The sequence below is a fragment of the Sparus aurata genome, chromosome 4 (assembly GCF_900880675.1).
Source record: "Sparus aurata chromosome 4, fSpaAur1.1, whole genome shotgun sequence".
Lineage (NCBI taxonomy): Eukaryota > Metazoa > Chordata > Actinopteri > Spariformes > Sparidae > Sparus > Sparus aurata.
In genome coordinates, this window is record NC_044190.1 from 9,329,191 (window position 1) to 9,342,245 (window position 13,055).

Genomic DNA, 13,055 nt, shown 5'->3' on the forward strand with positions numbered 1-13,055 from the left:
AGTGTAATCTGCCTCCAGTCACTTCTGTAGTGAACTTAAGCCCCTTCACACAGTTCAAACTTCATGTGTTGTCTCTCTGCTACCATCTTGTGGCCACATTATACTGAGAATATTACCACAGCAATACATGCTCCAGCTAGATATTCATAGTTTTAGTATTTACTTATCCTTGTTCTCCTTACATTTAGGCTACATGATATTTTCAATAAATGTATAAATATTTTTCAAATAAACTAAAATGTGAAAGTGACAATTAAGTCGATTTTTTTGCTCTGAATGACATCATCTAATTGCCATCAGTAAATAGCGGACGTTGCCTGGATCTCACTCTTGAGGATGGATGTTGTTTTCAGGGGGAAAGTCTGACTGTCATGGTGATTTTTTTCTATACATGTAACTACAGCAACAGTCATTTGCTATAAATCGTGTCTCCGGCATTCAACTGCAGGAGCTGCCTGGCTCTCACTGCCATGAAGGCGCTGGGTTTTTTTTGAGGGGGTGCATAAACATGAGGATGAGTCTGTCAGACAGAGTCTTTATCACGTAGAAATGCTGGATTTCTTTCCCTCATATTTTATTCCCAGTATTATTATGTTGGTGATGATTCGGCCAATTCTAGCCTTTTAAAAAGTGATACATAGGTTTCATTTGATGGAACCTCTCTGAGTGTATTAAATGCGATAATAGTCAGAGTAGAGAGTCAGTGCATGCATGGATATGTACATAAATGGTGGATTGATAAAAAGTGAACCAAAGTGGCCAAAATACAGAGTGTACACATCAGTCCTTGGAGCCATTAAGGACAACTAGAGGGCAGAGATGAACTTCATAAAATGAACTCACCTAGAAGCTTCAATCACTTTGTGAATCTGTTTATTCTTTGTTTTTTTAAAAGGAGGTTTTAGAGTATTATGTGCTGGACTAAGACTACTTATTTGAGTTTGGGGGTGAAAAAAAGCCATTTCTGTTGTTGTTTGTTTTGATATTTATTAGTAAGGTTGAGTCATTGGTTTGAACAGAAGTAAGATGAAGGCAACATCAGGAAGAATAGCAAGACGATGTGGTGACTTCCTGTTTTTCTGTGGCTGAAAGGTGAGACCTCACACCTCTACATTTCTATTTGTGTTTGTGTGTGTCACTTTATATGTTTAGACAGAAAGAGGTCAGAAAACATTCCCCATGCATCAACTGTTATTACTGGTATTATAATCAGAAAACCAAATAACAGCCAGTCTGACGTTATAAGTTCTCACATTTCTTGCATCATTACCCAAAACAAGCACGCCAACTAACTAAACTAAGATGATGAACATGGTTCTGAACACATCTGCCAAACATAATCATGTTAATTAACATCTATGGTCGCATTTAGCTCAAAACACTACTGTGCCCAAATGGCAGATGTTCCACCAGTGAGATCTCTTTGTCTTGTTTAAGTCTTGTTTAAAGTGAATTAACTGTTATATGTATATGTCTATATACATAGACCCTACATATGTTGAATGCAGTTAAGTAGACAAAAACATAGAAGTCCCAGATAAGGCCAGGAAAACCCCTGTTTCCCTCTCTATGTCTAATTTTTAATTACTTCTTCACTTTTATGAGTGTACATATGTGAACATTTCCTCTCTCTTTGCCAGGTGTAGGACAAACTCAACGCATTTACAGGAAAGTTGGATCGTGATGACTTTCAGTAGTTAAAGCTCACCTGAATGCCTTTGGCTCAGCTTTGGAAAACATGGATCCGCTTCCAAACCAGCATTTCCTTCATCCTCCAGCTAAATTAGCGTCACTTCTTTCAAAAGCTGTGTTACTCACTGACAGACTGAAGGGCGTCCCTGGACTGATTTTGTTAAGGAGATGTTGAGCAGAGCATGAGTGGATCCACGTCCTCACTCGCCCTGAGTGGTGATGCACAGGTTGGGGACGTGCATTGTTCAAATGAATGAGACAAATTAAAGGCTGTTGCACAAGTGAATGGTAAGAAAATTAGCTATTTGTGTTGGTGATGTAAGAGAACAAAATGGCCTTTTCTGCAAGAAAACCCTTTAGGCATACAGCAGAAACATTAAGCTGCTGCATGCCTAAACTCCATTCAGCAATGCCATTTACATACATTATATGACATACATTTTGGTTCTATTCTGTCTTTCAGTCTTTTGATTCCACCAAATGATGGGCTTTTGTACTCTGCTTCAGTGTTTCCATAAAATTTAGCAATTATGAGTGCATAGAAAAATGTCATGGACTCAGGATTTAGTTGTCTGGCAGGCAGAGATTTAAATGTTGTAGCGTCGACAGCAGTGACATCAGCTGTTGTGTACAAGTGTAGAAATGACAACTCCCCACCAAAACACACACACTTCACTTCCAGCTTGATCAATGTCTTCTTGTTCTGCTATCATCAACTTTGTTTGTAGCACTGGTAAGCAGCTGCTTTCAGTTTACGAAGAAAGAGCAAAAAGTAGCTAACATTCATCACATGGACAAATATAATGACTCAAATTAATGACAATTTTGCTCTGTGTCTGCTAGTTAACTGTCATTGTTTTCAGATTGTTACACCGTCCCCAGTTGGTGAAAAAAATCTACTTTCCAGCTTTCCATGAGAAGAAACATTTTGTTAAACTGGAATGACACAGTCAACAATCTCAACATTCTGTCACACTCTCTGACCTTCAACAAAGAAAAATACAGTATGTGCCTGATCTTTAAGAGAGATTTCATGCCTGTTGGCAAACAGAGTAATGATCCATGAACTTTGGGTTGTGTAATGCTATAAATATGGCTGCCCTCAGGCCAAACGGCCTCTTAACCAACGCCTTATGTCACACCACATCAAGGCATTTTAACACATGGGGTCACTTTCTTTATGCTTTTGTGTGGGCGGGTCACTTATCCTCCTATTTGAAGACAGATGCATGAGCTTCCATTTAGATGTACCGGACTCAACATTGTCCATCAGTGTGGTGACCCTCAAATAAAACAGGAAACTGTTGTGACAGGCTACACAGTGATTTAATTGTAACCAGAGTCTCGTAACAATGGCTTTGTCTGTTTAGGGAATCATCCGTTGGTCTGTTTGTTTGGAACTAGTCGAGCTAGTTCGGACAGTGATCACTGAGAGGGAGGGATGACGGAAATCACAGATCAACTCCTGCTGATCAACGACACTCCAACTTCAGATTAAACTGTTATAGGTCCAATTTGTAAGTGGACATTTGAATGATGATGTTTTTTTGTTTTTTTAAATGTTCAAGGGTCACTTTTAATATTTCTGTATGATGTATCCCTCAACTATTAGAGATGGTACTATCGAGGTTTTCAAGGGAGCGATGTAATCATGCCTATCATGAAGGTATCTTGAAACTAAATGTAGTTAAGAATATTTTTTATCATCAATGATGATTATGACTTGATGAAAGGATTTCATGAAATACACAATGACTAATTAGAGCTAGGGATCTCAGTCCCAGCATGTTGATTAAGTGAAACCCACGCAACACAATTAAACGGTTGCACTGATGAATGTCGTAACCAGGGGACTGGGAAATCATATTTCTAGTATTGCAACATTTTCTGCTTTTCTACTTTGTTCTGTGGTTGATAGTAGCAGAAATATTTAATTCAATTTAGACGGTACTCATTTAGGGGAAAAGAATGTTTGTAGCAGCTGAAAAACACATACACATAACTCTGTGCTGCCCTTGGCATACACACAAACAGACACACAAACATTCTTGAATTTCAGCACCTTTTCAGTACCTTCCAAATTCTTAAGAAAAGAACTTGAATGAGGAGCCAGAGGAGGAGCAGCAGTATGTCGCCCTCTATCATTCCCTTACAGCACAGGGAGCAGGGGCAGAAGTAGACTTTTATACAAGGGGTGGGTGAGGTTTAATCAGGGGGTCCATATACTAGTAAAGAAAAATACTGTGCAGCTGTTATTCCGAGGCTTGGAATAACAGCTGCACAATTAAACTGCCTGTAGAAAGTTATTAAAACCCTGTGATAGTTCTTTTTTCAATTTTTTCTAAAAGACATGCCCCTAACAGAACCAAAACAACAGTCCAGGTGTATTTTGTCCGAAAACATTTGTTTGCAACAACTTCAATAGTTTAGTCATAAATCATAATAGGATAGTGCGACAGGATCGTACCCAGCGCCCGGTCCCTCAACACTCATGCTTGGTCTCCTCTGAAACTAAAGATGCTACCCTCTCCATTGATACCAAGCATAGCTTAGCCTGAGCTAACCAGCTCAAGTTAGCCCTCAAACAAAAACGCAACTAATATTGTTTCCTTATCTTTTCATGGTCATTTCAAGCCGCTGCATGCATTGAGCTCCCTTTGTTTACATCGACACCATGCTGTCACATGACTGACAATGTAAACAGATTGTGGTATTGGTGATGTGAACGAATTTAACACTTTCCAATATTATATTAGATAAGAGCACAGGCAGAAGTAGTGCAGGAGGTGAGTGGAGGAGAGAAAAGAGGAGAGGCGGAGAAGGAGGTTGAGGTATTCAGTATAGACTAGTTTAGTTATTTAACTTACATCTTTAATTTGCTGTTGTTGTGTTTGTTGTTTTGGCCTAGTGATACTGCAAGATCCTATTTGCAATTATTATTTTCAAGCCATGTACCGGAAACCCTATAGTAAATAATGTATTTAGAAAAACATTCAGTTTGAAATAGTCATAATTTCACATTTCAAAATTCATGTTGCCGTCGTCGTCGTCACCACCCCTCTTCCACTCGGGCAGACCTTCCCCACGGTTTAGAAAAATCCTGGAGGAAACCCTGAAGTGGAAATCTTTTCAGCAAGTAAAGCTCAAGCAAACAGGAGATTAGTCAGTGAAATACTTGAGAGTTTATTTAACAAACAAAAGAATTATAAACAGAAACCAGATCATTTTACATAAATGTTTACATCAAGTATGAACAGCACATAGTGCAGAGTAAGATCATGAACATAAGCACCACCAGTGGCAAATTATTCTTCTGTTCTGGTGAGAAATGGCAAAATGTTTTACCAAGTCATCCATATTGAGGTTATGTGCCCTCGCGACTCAATACTGAGAGAGCCAGGGTGACTTATCCTGGCATCAACCATTGTTGTCCTGAGGTGGTTTTTAATCAGTTTGAGAGCAGAGAAAAGTCTCTCACAGAATGCAGTACTGACTGGAATAACAACAGAAATCTTACATCTTACAAATCTTACAAAGTCTAAATAGCTTGTGGCAGACCTCTTTATAAGGTTCAAGAAACACAACCTAGTAAATGGTCCGTCTACTACACGTGTCTCTCTTCCCTGGAGAAGCCATCTGGTTTGGTAAACCTCATGTGTTAGGTCTTCTACATCTGACTCAAAGATCTGTGCAAAGGCAAACAGAGGCTCCTCTTTCACAATGTTCTACTCTTTGGGACAAGAGACTGCACCCCTTGCATCATCTCACAATTCTTCTACTCTCCAGAGGAGAGGGCCTCTCCAAAAGGCCTCTCCATCTCAGCTGTGAGACATCCAAGTACCTGATAAAAGACAGCTCTGTTGAAGCCCTCTTCACTTTGGTGGTCACTGTACCTCTGTCCAACAGAGCTCATCATAAGCGAGTCAAGAAATCTAGAAAAGGTTTTTCTCTTACTTACTGTTTCAGTGCTCTACCAGTTCTTCCATTTCGTTCCATAGCTCACTAAAATAAGCTTCCCTTCTGTAGCCTTGCAATGTGTCTGTAGATCTACAGTCCTGTCCAGATCAAGACTGCTGGATTGGAGCATGTCAGAAAGGCTTTTGACATCACCAAGCACTTTACAAAAGTTAACCAAAAGCCCTGTGAACTGTAAATCTATCTGAGCCAGAAGACACTTTGCTTCCACGTTTCTATCACCACTATACTCAAGTGAATATCCTGTAGAAGCCTCAGAACCGCTGGAAGCCTGTCCCTTAGATTAGGACATGGACACCCATCTAACATCTATAAGTCTCTGTAGTTTCCTAGGCTTTCTCCTGTGGATACAGCTCTTTGTGATCAGCAAGCCACTTTATATGAACAGCAGAGCCAGATACAAAGCTGTAAATGTTGTGCAGTAGTGCAGAAAAGTCACCAGCGTCAGACACTGACTTCACCACATCAAAAAGAACTAAGTTCAAGCAGTGTCAATAGTCCACATAAAATGCAATTCTGGCATCGCTCTTTATGAACGCAGACACACCAGAATGCTTCCCACTCATTGGGCTAGGGTTGGGGTTACGGATGCATCGTCATAGCCTTACATGATTGTTTTTCTCGTCCAGACCATGCGTCCCTCTGCATCAAGGCTTTCCACTAACTGGAAGTGCAGGAAGCTTTCATGTATGGCACAGCCGTAATAGTAACGCACAACTAAAGATATCTGTTCCTTTTTTGTAAGTCTTTTGTCTCATCAGCCAGAACACTAAACACTTCGCTTTCCTTTACTTCTGCTATGATTTGCTTTTGGACCATTTCCACTAATTCCTGGAGAATCTCATTCTGTATTTGGTGCTTGGTATACTTGGCACTGCCACATGCATCGAGTCTTCTAACGATAAAGGGGTCATGCTTTGCAATTTTATCCAATATGGACAAAAAAAACTGCCCTTCTTGTCTGAGTCATCACATTCCCTATGACCCCTCTGTACAACATTTTGAGTTGCAGTTAATAGCAATGCTGTTATTGTTCTTCTACTTTGATTTTCCTCAACCTTCTTTCTTCTACCCTCATTTACAACATCCAATATTGATTTGTTCCTCTCAATGCCCCTTTTATATTCACTCCAGAAATACATGGCATTAACGTGTTGTTCAGACTTTTAGAGACGTTTAAGCCCGGTATCTTTAAACAAGGCTTTTTTATAGTTAGAAACCGTGACTCCGATGTGAAGGCTAATTCAGGCGTTCTAGTGAGGGAAAAATGTCTGCAGGACAAACAGTAACAGGCATCTTGACTTGAGTACTCCAACCATAGATTGTCTCCATACCGAGAATTGTTGAATGCCTTCTTCCTTGTTCCATGCTGAGTTCTTGGAGACATTTTCAGACACAGCTGAACAGGACCCTCCTCTCCAGATCTTGACATGTCTGCAATACATATCAAGTAGTTATGGACACACGTCTCAAGGGATTAAATACTCAAATACAAGATTAAGTTCTGGGGCTAATAGTGGCTAACTTATAGGTTTATGTCTAGAGCATTTGCACAACAGTCATTTTGACATGAAAACCTTCTGTTCATTTAAGTGCGGCTGAATCTGGACCTTGGGCTAACTAATGCCATTAGTAGCACCTGTGTTTGCCACAATATATCATGTAAGAGTAGCTGCTGTTAAAAAGCTTCACAGATAGGTGAGTAAGTGTGGGCCTACCACTTGGTCCTTTAGGTGCACAATATGTGCTGCTTAATGTGGATGTGGGGACATAACTGATAAAACTGCATTGTTAAAAAAAAAAAAAAAAAAAAAATTATATATACACAGTATATAAAAAATTTAATTTTTTTTAGCAGCATATATCAGCAAAAATAAAAACAAAATCATCTACAGTGGTGTGGGAAAGTGTTGGCCCCTTCCTGATTTCTTATTTTTTTTTTGCATGTTTGTCACACTTAAATGACACACACAAAATGCAGTTTTTGCAGGTTTTTATTAAGGATTGTGTGAAAAAGTGATTGCCCCCTAAACCTAATAACTGGTTGGGCCACCCTTAGCAGCAACAACAACAATCAAGTGTTTGCAATAACTTGAAATAAGTCTTTAACAGCGCTGTGGAGGAATTTTGGCCCACTCATCTTTGCAGAATTGTTGTAATTCAGCCACATTGGAGGGTTTTCAAGCATGAGCCGACTTTCAAGGTCTTGCCACAGCATCTCAATAGGATTCAGGTCAGGACTTTAGTCAGGACTAGGCCACTCCAAAGTCTTCATTTTGTTTTTCCTTTAGCCATTCAGAGGAAGACTTGCTGGTGTGTTTTGGATCATTGTCCTGTCAGCTTGAGGTCACAAACAGATGGTCGGACATTCTCCTTCAGGATTTTTTGGTAGACAGTAGAATTCATGGTTCCAGTTACCACAGCAAGTCTTCCAGGTCCTGAAGCAGCAATACAGCCCCAGACCTTCACATTACCACCATATTTTACTGTTGGTATGATGTTTTTTTCTGAAATGTTGTGTTTCTTTTACACAAGATGTAACGGGACACACACCATCCAAAAAGTTAAACTTTTGCCTCGTCAGTCCACTGAGTATTTTCCCAAAAGTCTTGGGGATCATCAAGATGTTCACTGGCAAAACTGAGACGAGCCTTTGTGTTCTTTTTGCTCAGCAGTGGTTTTCATCTTGGAACTCTGCCATGCAGGCTATTTTTGCCCAGTCTCTTTCTTATGGTGGAATCATGAACACTGACCTTAACTGAGGCAAGTGAGGCCTGCAGTTCTTTGGGTGTTGTTGTGGCGTCTTTTGTGACCTGTTGGATGAGTCGTCGCTGCGCTCTTGGGGTAATTTTGGTCTGCCGGACACTCCTGGGAAGGTTCACCACAGTTTCATGTTTTCGCCATTTGTGGATAATGGCTTTCACTATGGTTCGCTGGAGTCCCAAAGCTTTAGAAATGGCATTATAACGTTTTCCCAACTGATGGATCTCAGTCACTTTTTTTCTCATTTGCTCCTGAATTTCTTTGGATCTCGGCATGATGTCTAGCTTTTGAAGATCTTTTGATTTACTTCACTGTGTCAAGCAGGTCCTATTTAAGTGATTTCTTGATTAAGAACAGGTGTGGCAGTAATCAGGCCTGGGTGTGGCTAGAGAAATTGAACTCAGACACAGTTAAGTTGTGTTTTAACGGGGGGGCAAACACTTTTTCACACAGGGCCATGTAGGTTTCGATTTGTATTCCCCTTTAAAAATTGCATTTTCTGTTTACTTGTGTTATCTTTGTCTTATTATTAAATTTGTTTGATGATCTGAAACATTTAATTGCAACACACTTTCCAAACAATAGGATATCAAGAAGGGGGCCAACACATTTTTACACCACTGTATTCTTACCACCTGAACCAACATTCAAAATTAGGCCTAATATGTCAATATCAACTTTTGTTACAGTGTGAGGCTACAGTTTTCATTGACCTAACTGGGCGTGGAATTTACCAGCAGCACCGAGATCCTCCCAGTGGCAGTGGCAATTAGTGGCACCACAGTGGCTACCTGTGGCATGTCCGTGGCATCTCTACTTGTTTACACATTTTAATGTACAAAGTTTTGCTCAATTTCTCTTTGTTTTGCACTTCTTAATGTTATCTAGATATATATTAATATTTGTTCCATATATATGTATTTATATATATATTTTCCCTGTGTTTATATTATTCTTGCGCCTCTGAACTGCCGAGCGGGTGCCATGGACATGCCACAGGCTGCCACTGCGGTGCCACTACCTGCCATTGCCACTGGGAGGGTCTCGTTATCTCTCCAATGTACCGCCTCAGTATGCTCTGACCTGGTGCTGGTAGACTGGGTCCTTGTGTCTGACCACGCTTGTTCCTGGCTAGCTCCAGCTTCAGAGCTGCCAGGGCTGCGGTTTGTCTTGGCCTGCCTGAGCTGTGCCTCACTTGTGCTTCTTAAAAAAAAAGCCTGAAATATCTCCCTCCTCTTCATTCTTATCTGTCCCTAAACAAAATTAGACAGCCTGGTTAACGTTACACCTCAAGATTGTCTTCGGCAGAATCTTAAACTATTTGTCCCCATTCTCCTGCTGTAGCTTAGTTTAAAATCAACTACCAGCCTAGAAACTATAAAACTCAACTGGACCATGTAGACTAACGTTAGTCAGCGCTCAGTAAATTCTCTACAATTGAGACCTTCACAATATAATAGCAAACAAGCTACATGGACATTGAAATCATCTCTGAGCATTCATTACTGTTTATTTTGAGCTCTAGCATGAAATTATTGCCGACTCAGTTGATTCAAGGTCCCGAAAAACTCCGTAGCTTTATGCTAACGTTAACGGTACTAGCCTTTAATAACGTTAGCCGCTAACCTACTGTGCGAGCAGGCTAACGGTTAGCTTACTGGCACAGTTCAACTACTGGGGACAAAATCTCTTCTAGTTTAAAACAGTTACTCACCAGGAAACCACCAGAAAACTTATTTCACAATCATGTATTTAAAGAAGTTCCTCTCGATCCATTCGTGTTTTGAAACACCATTATTCTGCCTCCTTCGTTTGTCTTTCCGTAATGCGCTTCTTTCAAGGAGACGTACTGTGACCTGTCAATCAACTCAGGTGGCGCCTGAGGTGACCAATCAGGTTCCAGAGGTTGCCAGCGCTATCACGGCCCTCCCCATAGCTCCGCCCCTTTATGAATCCTTATGAATTATTACTATATGAAAATTCTTTTCAGGACATCTCAGCCAAACGGAGGCGAATAATTTCAAAAGTAAAGCAATTTGAAATGTGAAAAGTGTTTGGTGAGTGAGGGAGTGAGTGAGTGCTGCTTGTGACTGTGTGTCAGGCATAATTAGTGGCTAAAAATATAAGTGGGCACCATCAGTGATACGAGGACGACGCCAGAGGACTATAAATGTGGGCGGAGCTTGTATGAAATCTTGTAGGAATGATTTCACTGATACTGCTCCCGCTAGCCGGGCTCTGAGACTCTCCTCAGAGCCTTCTCATAGCTGGTTGACCCGTTGGGTCCCGCTTGGTTGAATGCATTAGTATCGCAGACGGGTCGTCCCGGCCATGAGCTACGGTTGGGGCCTGGCTCCCCAACACAGGCAGAGGGACGCCCTGATAGCGATCTCGCCCGGCTCTGGGTCCGGCAGTGGACCCGGTAGAGTTGGGCTGTAGAATAGCGGTAGAAGCGGTGGTGAAATCAGAACCTACCTAGCTGGATGCTAGATTTTTTTTAATTTAATGTGAAACGAGTTTGACAGAAAGCTTTTTTTTTTTTTTTTTTTTTTTTGTCTTTTTTTTTTTTTTTTTTTATGTATTTGTGTATTTTGTTTATTTATTTATTTATTTATTTGCACTCTCATCCTGACCTTGAAATAATAATAATAATAATAATAATAATAATGCTAAACCATTATTTTTTACACTTCTTTTACTGTACCCTGCTATATAAAAAATGCTATATAAATAAAAAAACTTACTTACTTACTTACTTACTTCGGGGTGTACAGGTGTGTAAATGGTTCGGGGGGGGGGGGGGCAAATAACTTTCTTGGGACATTAGAAACAATTTTTTTTTAGTCTGATCATTGAGTCCATGTTTTGTCATTTGCTAATTCCTCATGATCTGACCCTGCCTGCATTTGGGGTGTCGTGTTACGTGAGCAGTGACTGAGCTGATAGTGGGGGTTGAGGGTTTGTTGCACCTCTTGCTCATGTGAATATTCATTTGTATTAGTTGTGTGTAAACCAATAGGACAAAGCAAACAATAATTATGCATCGAAAAAGTAGATATTAATGTTTAACATCTACTCCAGAAATGTTTGAACACATAGAAGTTATTCTGCTTTGAATAATATTTTGTGTCTCATATGATTTTACTTTTTTTTTTTTTTTTTTTTTAATCTTAAAAAGACCTGTAGCCTTCTTCTTCATCATTAAAAAAAGATCCCAAATTAATGACGATACGAATGTTTCTGATTTGAAAAGTTGAAATACTGGACACAAAATGCCTCTTGCTTCACTGTAAGGTACATTTTCTCTTTCTCCCCTTTTTTTACTGGTGGTTTTGTGCAAGTTGCATATTGAAAATGATTGGCTTTCAACATGCTTTTATAGGAGGTGAGTCTTTGAGCAGATGAATTGAAAAATGACCTTCTGGAGTCAAACCCAGCACATTTATCTCTGCACAGCAAAGCTCAAACTTCCAAAATAAGTCAAAAAAAGCAAAACAGTTTTTGAGACACACACACCACCAACCTCACAAAAAGGTAGATATTAGACAAAGACAGTAAAAGTATGTATTTTCTCCTCTCCATCAGGTCCTCCAAGTTGATTCAGTGACTGAGAGAAGACCCTGTTAGTTGCCTGTGTGACTGATGCTCACTGCTCCTCTACTCCAGGTGGAGGCGGTGTAGGACAAACAAACAAACACAGCTGGTTTGTGGAGGTTTTTTGTGGAAACAAGGAGCTAAATGAGCAGTGACGAAGCTGCTGTAACATATAAAGACGTTGTTGTTGAGCGTGTGTGTGTGTTGAACAGTATAAAGAGTACAGCACAGAGAACAGCAGCGTCGTCCTGGGCCGGTGCACTCGTGCTTAGACAACCTGCTGGTCCCGAGCTTCTCCAGGATGGAGCTCAGAGGTCCTGAGCTCAGACGATCCTCCAGCCTCAGCTGACCGGGAGCTTGGATTACAGGCGCGCACCACGGCGCTGCTTTGAAACTGACAAACGAACAAAGAAAGAAATAAAGTAGAACAAACTGTGCCTCCCTGTTGCTCCTCAATGAACGCTAGGCACGTTTGAAACACGACACTAAAAGCACACTATAGACTCGGCATTTTTGTTCCCTTCTAAGCCATCCTACATGATAGCCGAGCGGTTTAAGCGAATGTAACTTCGAACGTTCCCAGAGCGCATGCGCTCAGCCGTTGAGATGCGGGGGTGTGTTGTTCGAGTCCAGACAGGAACGGGTCCCTTTCTGACCACAATCTGTGGCGGTGTCTGCGCAGTCAGCCTTGAATAGTTGTAATTCAGTAACAGTCAGTCATATTGCAAAGTTTTTTTTTTCACACTGTCCAAGGTGCCGTATTTGACTGTCCCTGTCCATGATACTGAACTGCAGCATTAGTTATTTATAATTTGATATGTTAGGAGGTTAAAATCTGCACCAGTTCAGTTTTAAATATTTAGCTAATGTCTTAATAGAGAATTCTATAGAACAAATCCGTCAAAAGTGTAGTCTTAACACAAACACGAAAATGTGACCACAATAAACTAATATAATAAAATCCCAGCATCTAAACGTGCTGAGAGAGAGAGAGACAACAGAACACACACAGCAGAGGCACAAGACACAAA

At 40.5% G+C, this 13,055-nt stretch overlaps 1 long non-coding RNA gene across 1 annotated transcript; it reads right to left on the reverse strand.

The window, feature by feature from the left end:
* Window positions 1–4,855: 4,855 nt before the first annotated feature.
* LOC115580008 (uncharacterized) lies at window positions 4,856–10,286 on the reverse strand. The gene is made up of 3 exons (XR_003983785.1): window positions 10,145–10,286; window positions 9,514–9,683; window positions 4,856–7,101 (listed from the first exon to the last, which is right to left on the reverse strand). It is a non-coding gene; the product is annotated as an uncharacterized LOC115580008 (long non-coding RNA).
* Between the last annotated feature and the right edge of the window lie 2,769 nt (window positions 10,287–13,055).